The following is a 12,985-nucleotide window of genomic DNA, read 5'->3' as shown; positions in this document are numbered from 1 at the left end:
TGTAGAATTTCCCTTGGCAAACAAAGTAGACTGAATTTATAATGAACTTATAAGAAGACCAAGGTATTGGGTGGAAATTTTTGCTTCAATAGTTTCCAAGCTATCCTTCATAAGAACATTAGTGAATAAAGAGGTGACCTAAATAAGAACCATTACATCAGCATGTTGAAGTGTGAGGTTTTCTATACTTATCTTAAAGCAGGCAGAGTTTTTAATGTGTGAGGTGTTGCCAATATATTAGGTGAGTACTTTGGGTTAGTGTTTTGCTAGTTTGCAGATATAAAATCAATGATATCTGCAATAGAGCATAATTGTTATTATTAAAAGAAACCTCCAGGGTGCTTAAGGGTCAAAGCTGTATACCTGAGAGGAGACCTCCACATAGCCTTTAAAGGAATGCAGAGAACCGACCAGAGATTCTGACCTAATGTCCAATCCTCACCTTCTCGTGGTGTACCCTGTTGGGTATCTACCTAGATACTGAATGAACGAGGATGGGCTGGCAATTTGGGATTTAGCCGATCAAATTGTATCCTTATTGGCTTAAACCAATATACAAAATGATGGTACAACATGACAAAATTTCATGTTGGTCGGTTAAACAAGGCCTTCATTGTTTTCACCAGGGAACCAGGGCGAACAGCGAAAAGTCAGCTACTGGAACAAATCTGACCCCAACTCAAAATTTGGAGAAAAGAGCAAAGCTAATAATAATGGCAAATACCTGTTGGATTTCTGCTCAGAACATGGCCTGGTTATTACTAACACAATGTTCCAACATAAAAATGTGCACAAATTCACATGGAGAGAAGAGGCAAGGAATAAGAAAAGTCTCATTGACTATGCCATTGTTGAGAGTGATGTTTTCTCCCTGGTGCAGGACACCAAAGTATACAGAGGATTTGAGATTGGAAGTGATTGCTATTTAATCTTGAGCAGGATAAAATTGAATTTCATATTGAAAAGAATAACATATAAGAAAGTTTTAAAGCGAATAAAAGTTGAGCAGCTCTCAGATGTGAACTGTAGATTAAAATACACAATGATTATTGAAGAAAAAGTGAGAGAGTTTGAGAACAGAAACTAAACCTTGAGGATTCAGTGGCAAGCCTTGAAGAAAACCCTGATTGATTCAATCAGAGAGGCATCTGGTGAGGTTGTCTGCAAGGATAGAAAAATCAGAACTCATGGTGGACACAGGAAGTTAAAGAGGCAGTGAAATAAAAGAAGAAAGCATATCAAAAGTTCCTGTCAAATAAGTCAGCTTGTGCTCTTAGAGAATATAGAGACAAATGCAAGAACGCCAAACACTGTGTAAAACCTAGCTAAACAAGAGTCATGGGAAGACTTTGGCAAGAATACAAAATAAATATCAAGAAGGTGGCAAAATATTCTGGAGGTTGTTGAAGAAGCTTAGGAATGGAGGAAAGAGTGCTGTAAAAGGAGTTAGAGATGATAAAGGTGACATGAAAATGGGAGAAAAAGATATCCTTGAAGTATGGAGTAATTACTTTGAAAAACTGCTATATGAAACAAGCAGTGATGACAGCACAGTGGTAAAAAACACTGACCAGGCGCATGCAGTCATGAATACATATCCATACTTGAAGCAGAAAAGGCTATCAAAGACTTGAAATGTGGAAAGGCAGCAGGAGTAGATGATATTCGACCAGAAATGCTGAAGTATGATGGTATAAAAGTCTTACACTGGCTGCACTGCATAGTTCAGAAAGCCTGGACAAAGGGACGAATTCCCGATGATTGGAGTAGAGCTCTCATAGTACCCTTATATAAAAAGGGAAATAAAACTGAATGTGAGAATTATAAGAGGTATTTCCCTACCGAGTGTTCTTGGCAAGATTTATGCAAGTATACTTGAAAAACGGTTGAGAAGAATTGTGGAAGAAAAGCTTGGTGAAGAACAAGCTGGATTCAGGCCAAATAGAGGCTGTCAGGGACAGATCTTCACTTTACGACAAATAGTTGAGAAAGCATGGTAATATAACAAAGATCTGTGTTTAAGTTTTGTCGATCTGGAAAAGACATATGACAAGGTGCCAAGAGAAGCTATTCAGTTTTGTGACAAGTAACAGGCTGATTTGGAAGAAAATTGTAGGAAGTTAGTAATGATGTAAATTTTTCATGTAGTACTATCATATCCTGTACACCCCTTGAGGGTACATGTCAGGAATTTGATGATGATGAGAGAAAACTCCAGGGATTAAGGGAGTTAGGGTCTCTTTGAGGAAGGCAACATTCTAACACCAGCTGTTGTATCCATCATCATCAAATTCCTGCCATGTACCCTCAAGGAGGATACAGGATATGATAGTACTACATGAAAAATTTACATCAATGCTAACTATCTACAATTTTCCTCAAAATCAGTCTGTTACCCGTCACGAGACTCGATTATTATCAGATCTTATATTACTGTCTTCTAAGGCACTTTGTACCATTTCAATCTACCTATATCTTGGTCTTCATCTGGGTCTTTTTCCTGCCAACCTGGCAGAGACAACTTGTTTAGGTAAAATTCCTTGCCCATTCTCTTTAAGTGACCATCCAAGAATGCATTAGCTCTGCTAATGCATTCTTGGATGCTGACAATGTCAAGTTCTTTCCTAATATCCTTGTTTTTAATAGGATATTGCCATTGATGAAAATCTGTTCAGGTCTCTAATCTTTCTCAGGACTCTCATATCTGCAGTCTCTAGTCTTTGGTCAAGTGTTTTACTTCTGATCCAGTTCTTAGATCCATAAGTTAAAACTCATTTGAACACTGTCTTGTATACAGCTAATTTAGTGTTTTGACTAATTTCTCTCTTGTTCCATATAAATTTATTCGGTTGACTTCCTACCATACCAGCTTTGTTGATTCTGTTGTCTATTTCCATATTTAATTTACCATATTCACTAAAAATCGTGCCCAAGTAGCTGAAATGTTTCACTAGTACTATAGGTTCTCCATTCGCAATGCAGTTGATATTTTCAGTGATTCTGCCTATTTTCATTATTTTTGTCTTTTAAATGCTGACCTTCATACCATATCTATTACAACAGTTATTCAATTTAGTCAGGGAATCTTGAAGACTTGTAGTGGAATTATTTAAAAGTATAACATCATCTGGATACAGCAAAAAGCTGACATTAACATCTCTAATTCTGATATAATTTTTAATATCACTTTCCTTCATAATGTGATCCATATAGATAATGAATAACAGAGGGGATAATGTACATCCTTGTCTCACACCAGATTTAACATTAAACCATCTTCCTGTACTTCCTTCAGTTCTAACTGCTGACTTACAACTCAAATAAAAACTAAGCATTGCTTTATATAATTTCCCATTGATACCATATAACTGTAGTGCATTGAATAGCTTCTCTCTTGGCAATTGTCATATGTCTTTTCTAGATATACAAAACTTAAATACAGATCTTTGTTATATTCCCATGAATTCCCAAGTTGACAGCCTCTATTTGGCCTGAATCCCTCTTGTTCTTCACCAAGCTTTTCTTCCACAATCCTTCTCAACCATTTCTCAAGTATATTTGTGTAAATTTTACCAGGAACACTCAGTAGAGAAATACTTCTATAATTTCTCTCATTCAGTGTTATTTCCCTTTTTATATATGGATACAGTAAGAGCTCTACTCCAGTCATCTGAAATTCATCCATCTGTCCAAGACTTCTGAAATGCAGTGCAGCCGCTGTAAGAATTTTATATCTCCATACTTGAACATTTCTGGTCGAATATCATCTACTCCAGTTGCCTTTCCACAGTTCAAGCCTTTGATGGCTTTTTCTACTTCAAGTATGGATATGTATTCTTGACTGCATGCCTTTTGAGTGTTTTTTACCACTGTGCTATCACTGCTTGTTTCATTTAGCAATTTTTTGAAGTAACTACTCCATACTTCATGGATATATTTTTTGCCAGTTTTCATATCACCTTTATCATCTCTAATTCCTTTTACAGCATTCTCTTTTCCATTTCTGAGCCTCTTCAACAGCCTTCAGAATATCTTGCCACATTTTTGATATTTATTTTCTATGTTCTTACCAAAGTCTTACAATGACTTTTGTTTAGCTCGTTTTACAGACTGTTTAGCTTTCTTACATTTGTCTCTGTATTCCCTTAGAGCACAAGCTGAGTTATCTGATAGTAACCTTTGATATGCTGTCTTCTTTTACTTCCCGTCTCCACCATTGAGTTCTGATATTTCTATCCTTGCAGACAACCTCCCCACATGCTTCTCTGGCTGAATCAATCAGGGTTTTCTTCAAGGCTTGCCATTGAATCTCCAAAGTTTGTTCCTGTTCTCAAATGCTTTCTTTTTTTTCTTGAGTAATGTTTGTGTATTTCTACAGTTCATATCTGAAAGCTGTTCAACTTTTATTTGCTTTAAAACGTTTTCTTACATGTTGTTCTTTACAATATGACATTCGATTTTATCCTGCTCAAGACTAATTAGTGATCACTTCCAATTTCAAATCCTCTGTATAATCTGGTGTCCTGCACCAGGGAGAAAACATCACTATCAACAATAACATAGTTAATGAGACATTTCTTATTCCTTGTCTCTTCTCTCCATGTGAATTTGTGCACATTTTTATGTTTGAACATTGTGTTAGTAATAACCACTCAATGTCCTGAGCAGAAATCCAACAAGTATTTGCCATTATTATTAGCTTTGCTCTTTTCTCCAATATATTTTTGTATGCCTGACAATCATTTCCTACTCTGCTATTTAGATCCCCAACAAGGACCAACTTTCCTTTTTTATTGTGTCAGTTTTTCTCTAAAGCCTCAAAAAAATTCCTCCACTTCTACCTTAGTCAAACCTTCTGTGGGACCATAGGCACAAATAAGTCTCGTTGTCCAGTTCCCCATTCTGAATATTTGCCCACATCACTCAGCTTGAGAGTGCCTGCCATTCAAGAAGATTAGCTTCATATTTTGTGTTGAATACTATGGCTTCTCCTTCTTTTCCTTGATTGTCATTGCGTGAATATAACATTTTGTATTTTTTGCTCAGAAAGATCTCACCAGTTTTGGTCTTTTTTGTTTCAGTCACCCCTATTATGTTGATCTGGTACTTATTTAATTCCTCAGCTAGCTCCATTTCTTTGCCATTGAGGCTTCTTATGTTGATCGTACCAATCTTGAACTCTGGCGATGTTGAGTTGGGGTGTGTTTTAAGATTTGTTTCAGTAGCTGACTTTTCACTGGTTGCCTTGGTTCCCTCAAAAACAAGGCCTTGTTTAACTGGAAGTTGCCAGTATATTAATATTAGGTGAGCACGTTGGTTAAGTGTTAGTTTGCATGTGGGTAAATCAATGGTATGTGCAATAGAGCATAATTGTTATTATTATTAAGGGAAACCTCCAGGGAATTAGGGATTCATTGAGGAAGTCCACATTCCACACACACACACACACACACACACACACACACCCATCCACCAGCTGTCATATCCAATGGCAGTCTATTACAATCGCACACCACTCTATAAGAGAACAATCTAGATTCCCCCCCCCCCCCCTTCTTTGCAGCATTCATTCTCAGCTTCCATTGAATGCCCTCTAATCCTTTACCCACCCTCCGTAAAATGAAAATTTCCATCAACTTAAATATGTATCACCCTTTTATAGTTTGTCGGTCTCAATCATATCACCCATCTTTCTCCTCTGCTAGTGTCTGCAGTCTACAAATTCTCACTCTATCTTCATTATCAGTATTCCACAATCCTGATATCATTTTTGAATCTCTACTTAATTCTCTACTTTGCACTCCTTCAACTGCATCAGAATTGCCACAGAAACCAGGACAACAGACATGCAGGCAATAGTCCAAGTGAAGTCTTATCACTTCTTTATAAAGAGGCAAAATGACTTCCTTATCTTTACATGTCAAGGTTCATTTCACCATTGCAAGTATTCTCTGAGTTGTATATAAAATTTTTGCTATATGACCCATGAACTTCAACTTCCTGTCTACTAAAACTCTAAGATTCCTAGCTCAGTCAGTTTCTTCTAGCATAATCCCATCAATATAATGCGACATTGGAGATCTAATCACACCAAAGTGCATGACTTTATATTTACTTGCATTAAACTCACATCCATTTTCTCATGCCCACAATTCCAACCTGTTCAAATCATTCTGCAAGTATACTTCATATCAGCTGCTTTACAGATTACTCTGCCTATCTTTGCATCAGCAGCAAATAGCTGTATGTTGCTTGTCAAATCCTTCCTAATGTAAAAATTGAATAACAGTGGACCAAGAGCTGATCCTTGTGGTTTGCCACCGGTTACCTTAAATCTTTCAAACACATCCCCATATACCACCTTTTGATATCTGTCACTCAGCCATCCTCTTATCAATGTTAATATTTTATAATCTGTTCCCATATTCTCTAATTTATGCAACGGTCCTCCATGCTGAATTCTATCAAAAGCCTTGCCAAAATCCAAAGATATTGTGGTGTATCCATTCCCCTTGTCTACCTCATTGGTAACATTATTATAGAATGTAAGTTGTTAAACATGACCCTCCCTTAGTAAACCCAAGTCGCTAATTGCAAAGTAGTGATTCACTGTCAACCCATTTCTGAATGTGAGCCCTCACTAATTTTTCTAAAATCTTCACCACCACTCCTGAGATACTAATTGATCGATAGTTGGATACATCGATCTTTGCATCACCCTTGTGCAATGGGATTACCATACATTTTTTCCACTCCTGTGGATTCATCCCTCTTCTGAGACTCAAATTATGTAATTTGGTCAAAGAAATAGCCTGTTCAGCTGAATACTCTTTTAGCATCCGTACTGATATCCCATTAAATTGTTATTCGGTTTGTGCAACACCTGAGTTTCTTCATCCAGTGAAGATATAGCAGTGAGCTCAATACAGTAGGTTGATAACTTTTTGATGCACTCATTTGTTGAACAGCCTCTTCTGCATCTATCACCCTCACACCATCTACATTCAGTACAGTTATTCTTTCAAATTCATTCTTTCTTTTACTTGCAGCCTAATAGAATTCTTTGGGGTTGGTGTTATCTTTAGCTGGCAGAGCCAGTTTCTTTTCCTTAAAACCATTGTGATGGCCTCCTGCTTATAATTTTCATAACTGACATCATTCTTATGCACACGGTATACCTTCCACATCATCGTTTTCATAGGAATCTCTTGCTTGATAAGATTACACATCCATTTCACTTCTACCTTATTTATTCTGCAAACTCTCAGGGCACATTCTGATGTTGTATCATTTACGTATATTACAAATGCTTCCCATGCACTCTCGATATTTGCCTCATCCAGCAACCCATACCATATTGCTGAACCCAGCATTCTTGAGTTGGTCACAATTTCCTGCCGTGATTTTGATACAGTGGAGGAGGGGGAGTGCAAAGGATAGTGTCAAAAATGATATTAGGATTGTGGAATACTTGATTATAAAGACATTGAGAATTTGTGCACTGCAAATACTAGCAAACAGGAGAAAAGGGGTGATATGATTGAGACTTACAAATTTCTCAAAGAGTTATAGAGAATTTCAGTAGATGGAATTTTTCATGTTATGGAAGGTGAGGAAAGTTTCGCCTCTATGGGGAAAGCACCCACAGCTATCCAAGATATTCTTGGATTTCGTAACCGTAAATTCCAGGATAAGGTGGTTAGCCCTATGCTCTGAATTGAGTATTCTCCTATCTAGTTTGCCTGTATGCATGATGAAAAGCCCAAGTTTCCAGGTGGGAAAACCCTGCTACCTTCATATGAGATTGACTACTCACTTTCACTTGAAAAGCTCTTATAAAGGTTCTTTCCATCATAGACAGGATTCAAACCCAGGTTTTTCCAACCGAAGAACATCAGCAGTTATAAAATGCTATGGTAAGGTATAAATTTGCTTTTTAAATAGTCATTGTCATTTCACCAACCCTCATGTTTTTCTGCGTATTTCCAGGATGTATGTATCTATATATACGAGGTGATTCTCTTAGACAGGCTTATACGTTAGTTATGCATTACTAAATCACTTAAGTAATTGATAATGTAGATAAGAATATAAATTAAATTACACTTTAATAAATATTTCCGATATTTCGGCAACGTCGCGTTGCCATCTTCAAAAGGAACTTACAAAAAAGGCACATGCACGTAGGAACTACAACACGGTAACTGAGAATGAAGTTATTGTTCTCTTAAAAGTCCCGATGGTGCCCCCTAGCAGGCTAAGTAGGTGTTCTTGGCCATTGGGCTGAAGGTCTGCTGATGTAAGCCTCCCAAATTTGGGACAGTCTCATACAACCAAATTTGTTGAGGTTAGGAGAGTTTCTTAGGGCTGAGGCTGATTCCATAAATAGTCTTTTGAATTTATATTTGCTACGGTGTGTTACTGTAGCTTTCTTCCACCATGTTCTGTGGCATGTATCCAACGCATGGTCAGCAAGACCAGACTGGCTGTACTTGTGAAAATGGATGTAGTCCATGTGTTCTGAAATTTTGATATTCACTGTCCTGCCTGTTTGGCCAAAGTAAGACAGTTTACAGCTGCAAGGGACCTGGTATACACCAGGTAGGTCTGGGGGAAGTGGTTGGTCTTTAGTGGAGCAGATAAGGGATGCCAATTTTCTGTATGGTCTGTAACAGGAGGTCGAGTCATGTTTTTTTAAGATTTTGGTAATTTTTTCTAAGGTGCCTCAGATGTAGGGAATGATGATGGATTTAGAGTAATTCTTGGGGGATTTTTTTTTGGGGGGGGGGTAGTCATTGGCTGAGAAAGTGTTGAGGATGTGATTTAGTTCAGTGTTTAGGGACTTGTCGTTAGAACAGATTAGTTTAGCCCTGTTGTATAGTGTTTTCACCACTCCATATTGTTGTGAGGGGGGAATTGTTGGTGAATGTACCTGCCTGTATGGGTGGGTTTTCTATAAACTGAGATAACCAAGGTTCCATCAGGCTGGTGGGTGACTAGTGTGTCTAGGAAAGGGAGACTGTTGTTTTCCTCTTTTTCCAGGTTGAACTTGATTCTGGGGTGTTGATTGTTTAAGTGTGTTAAGAAGGAGAGCAGTGTATCAGAGCCATGTGGCCAATTAGCGATCACATCATCAGCGTAGCGAAGCCGTGTGGTTGGTTTTTGTGGGGCAGAGGCTAAGGCTTTTTCTTTAAAGGTCTCTATAAAGAAATTGGCCAAGGGTGGAGAGAGTAGTGAACTCATGGCTGTCCCCTCTATTTGTTTGTAGAATTTTCCCTGCCAAATGAAATAGCCTGAGTTCATTGTGAACTGAAATATGGCTGAGATATCGGGAGAAAATTTAGCTTGGATTAGCTCTAAAGTTTCCTTGAGTGGGACATTTGTGAATAAGAATGAGACATCAAAGCTGACCATTATATCAGTATGTTGGAGTGTAAGATTTTCTATGCTGGCTTTGAAGTGGGCTGAGTTTTTTATGTGTGATGGTGTTTTGCTAGTATAGTGTGTGAGTGCTTTGGCCAAATGTTTAGCTAATTTGTATGTGGGTAATCAATGCTATCCACTATGGAATGTAATGGCACATTTTCTTTATGTATTTTTGGGAGTCCATAAATACAGGGGGGGGGGGTATAGAGTTAAACAGCTTTAATCTGTTGGTCACGTCTACAGGCCAAGAAGTGACTTTCTTAAGGAGCCTGTGAAGTTTTCTGATTTGTGAGTTGGTCAGATTGTATTCGATAGCGAGGTAAGTAGCCCGATCTAATAGAAGAACATTAAGCTTACCTGTGTAGTCCTTTTGATTAAGTACTATAGTTGCATTTCCCTTATTCGCTTTGGTGATAACTATTTCTTTATTATTCCTCATTTCCTGCAGAACTTTATATTCCTTGTTGGATATGTTGGTTTTTTGGTGGTCTTGCTTTGGAGAGGACACAAGCTACATCCAGTCTTACACTATTGGCGATTTGATTCGGAAGGTGGCAGATTCCACGTTCAATCTGGATCATAATATCCTCACTAGGTATTTTTCTGTGAGCAATGGCGAAGTTGTGGCCATATGAAAGCACGTTGAGTGCTTCAGGCTTCAAGCTACTGTTATTTTGGCCAAACAGGCAGGACAGTGAATATCAGAATTTCGGAACACAAGGACTGCATCCGTTTTCACAAGTACAGCCACTCTGGTCTTGCAGACCATGCTCTGGATTCATGCCACAGAACACGTTGGAAGAAAGCTACAGTAATACACCATAGCAAATATAAATTCGAAAGACTATTTATGGAATCAGCCTCAGCCCTAAGAAACTTTCCTAACCTCAACAAATTTGGTTGTATGAGACTGCCCCAAATTTGTGAGGTTTGCATCAACAGACTTTCAGCCCAACAGCCAAGAACACCTACTTAGCCCGCTAGGGGTCACTATCGGGACTTTTAGGAGAACAATAGCTTCATCACTTCATTCTCAGTTACTCTGTTGTAGTGCCTACATGCATGTGCCTTTTTTGTAAGTTCCTTTTGAAGATGGTGACGTGACGTTGCTGAAATATCGGAAATATTTATTAAAGTGTAATTTAATTTATATTCTTATCTACGTTGTCAATTCCTTAAGTGATTTAGTAATATACGAGGTAGTATCAAAAAGTTTCCAGACTAGCTCTGTTTACGAGAAATTACTTTATTTATCGACATTTACACACTATCACCTTGCATATCAATACAGCGCTCCCAGCATTCTTGCCACTTCTGGAATGTGTCCTGGAAGTCTTCTTTTCGAAGCATGTCAAGCACCTTCTGTGATTCGTGCTGGATCTCCCCAATGGTGTTAAAACTGTGACCTTTGAGCTGGATCTTCATCTTCAGGAAGAGGGCAAAGTCTGCAGGATCCAAATCTGGTGAGTAGGGTGGGTGAGGAAGTGAGATCATGTTGTTTCTGGTGAGAAACTCACGTGTGAGGAGAGCTCAGTGACAGGGTGCATTGTCATCGTAGAGCATCCAGTTTTTCACACGCCACAGATCTGGTCACTTTCGCCTAATGTCCTCCCTCAGATGCCTTAAAACCTGACAGTAGAACTCGCTATTGACAGTCTGGCTCCTGAGGATGAATTCTCAATGCACAATGCCGCGAATGTCGAAAAAGACGATGAGCATGCACTTGGTCGAGCTGCAAACCTGCCTCGCCTTTTTCAGTCGTGAAGATGATGGGCTCTTCCGCTGTAAAGACTGTTGGTTCATTTCAGGGTCGTACGCATACACCCAAGTTTCGTCACCGGTAATGATATTCGAATTTCACGTTTTTTCAAATGTGAATTTCACGTTTGCTCTTTGTTCTAACTTGCTGTCCATGATGAAATCGCAGATGTGGTAATGCAGGCGGTCAGAATAGCATCGGTTGCACAGCTCCCGATGTACACAGGATGATGTCTTTTGGCACACTGACTTATGAAGGTAGGTGCTCCCTGTGACTGTTCGTGCAGCCTTGTGCTGCCATCTGTTGGAGTGTTACAAACCTAGTCTCGAAACTTTTTGATACCACCTCGTATTTAACCTTGAGAAATGCTGACTCAGTCAATTATGGTAATATATATATATATATGCACACACACATACATTTGTTCGCTACACACACACAGTAGCGAATAAATTATTCCAAACAAGCAAAATTTTCATCAAGTTTTTAGTTTTGGTTTCGGTTTACTATTTTCAGTTTTTGTTTTAGTTCACTATTCTGGTTGAGTGATGTTTGTTTTAACTGTCTCTGTGTTCTTTATTAATAGTGTTGTGCATTATTTTTAATAGTGTAAACAAGTTGACATTTGTAGTATTTTATTCATTAATTTGTGTAGCTATAAAATGGATACATCTCCAAGAAAGCATTCAAAAATATATACGCTTTCTCAGCACCAGTCCATGACTCAAAAGCAAATTGCCAATGAGTGTGCTGTTGGTTTGGGTACTGTAATTGGAATTTTAAAAGGGTTTAGGGAAATAGTTACCCTTTCAACTGACAGTAAAAGAAAATACAGGCAAAAATGAAAAACTACACTTACTTCAGATCATTTACTAGTTAGGAAATGCAAAATGGATCCAAGATTGTCTGCTGTAGATGTAAATAGAGACTTGGCAGCTAGAAGGATTAATGTTTCTGACATGACAGTCTGTTGAAGATTGTTGAAAGCAGGGAAGACTGCCCACATACCAAAAAAAAAAAAAAAGAAACAACTGTTGTCAAAGGCTATGCAGAAAAAGATGCTACATTGGGCCAAAGTGTACAAAGATTGGACTGTTGAGAAGTGGAAGATTCATATTCTTGGATGAGAGCCATTTCTTTGTCCAAGGAGAGCGAGTACCCTATGTTCGCAAATCAGCATCTGAGAAGACTTCTCCCACCCACCATCAACAAGCTCCTAAATGCCCAGCTAAAAAGATGTTTTCAGGTTGTTTTGCGCATGATGGTCCAGGATCACTTGTGCCTGTTGATGGTATGATAAAAAAGTGACCAATACATAAAAAAAACAAGAATTCATCTTCCAGTATAGGATCTCATTCCATGCCACACTTCAAAAAAAGTGAAAGAGTTCCTCAAAAATCACAACATCCAATTTCTATAGGGTAAATATCAGGGTAGGTAACTCTCCTGACATTTACCCTATAGAAAATTTGTTGGCCATAGTGAAAAAGAGACTTAGAAAATTAAATTGCAATACAAAGGATAACTTAATACAATCCATCATAAAATATGCTTTTGAGATCCAGAAAAATATGTTCTCTGTTGGTAGAGTCCATGCCTAAGCGAATTAACTTATTGGAAACAGTGGAGCACATTAGGTAAAGTTTGAGTTTAATTTTTGTACTTATTTTCTTTCAGAATTATTTATTATTATTATTTATTTTTTTTAAATATGAATGTTCAGATAATTTGTTAAGGTTAATATGTTCACTATTGTACAGTTTTGTTAAAATCACACTACAACTGCTTCACCGTTATTTA

General features: G+C 38.0%; 1 protein-coding gene across 1 annotated transcript in view; it reads left to right on the top strand.

Annotated features, from left to right (window-relative positions):
* Nucleotides 1-12,985, top strand: part of LOC150109712 (vesicle-fusing ATPase 2-like) — a 408,246-nt gene that overhangs the window by 253,910 nt on the left and 141,351 nt on the right. The gene's annotated exons all lie outside the window — the stretch shown is intronic.

This window comes from Typopeltis vanoorti, chromosome 2 (genome assembly GCF_054136105.1).
Source record: "Typopeltis vanoorti isolate ZY-2024b chromosome 2, IOZ_Tvanoo_1.0, whole genome shotgun sequence".
In the NCBI taxonomy this organism is placed as follows: Eukaryota; Metazoa; Arthropoda; class Arachnida; order Uropygi; family Thelyphonidae; genus Typopeltis; species Typopeltis vanoorti.
This window is presented reverse-complemented; position numbering and strand designations above follow the sequence as displayed.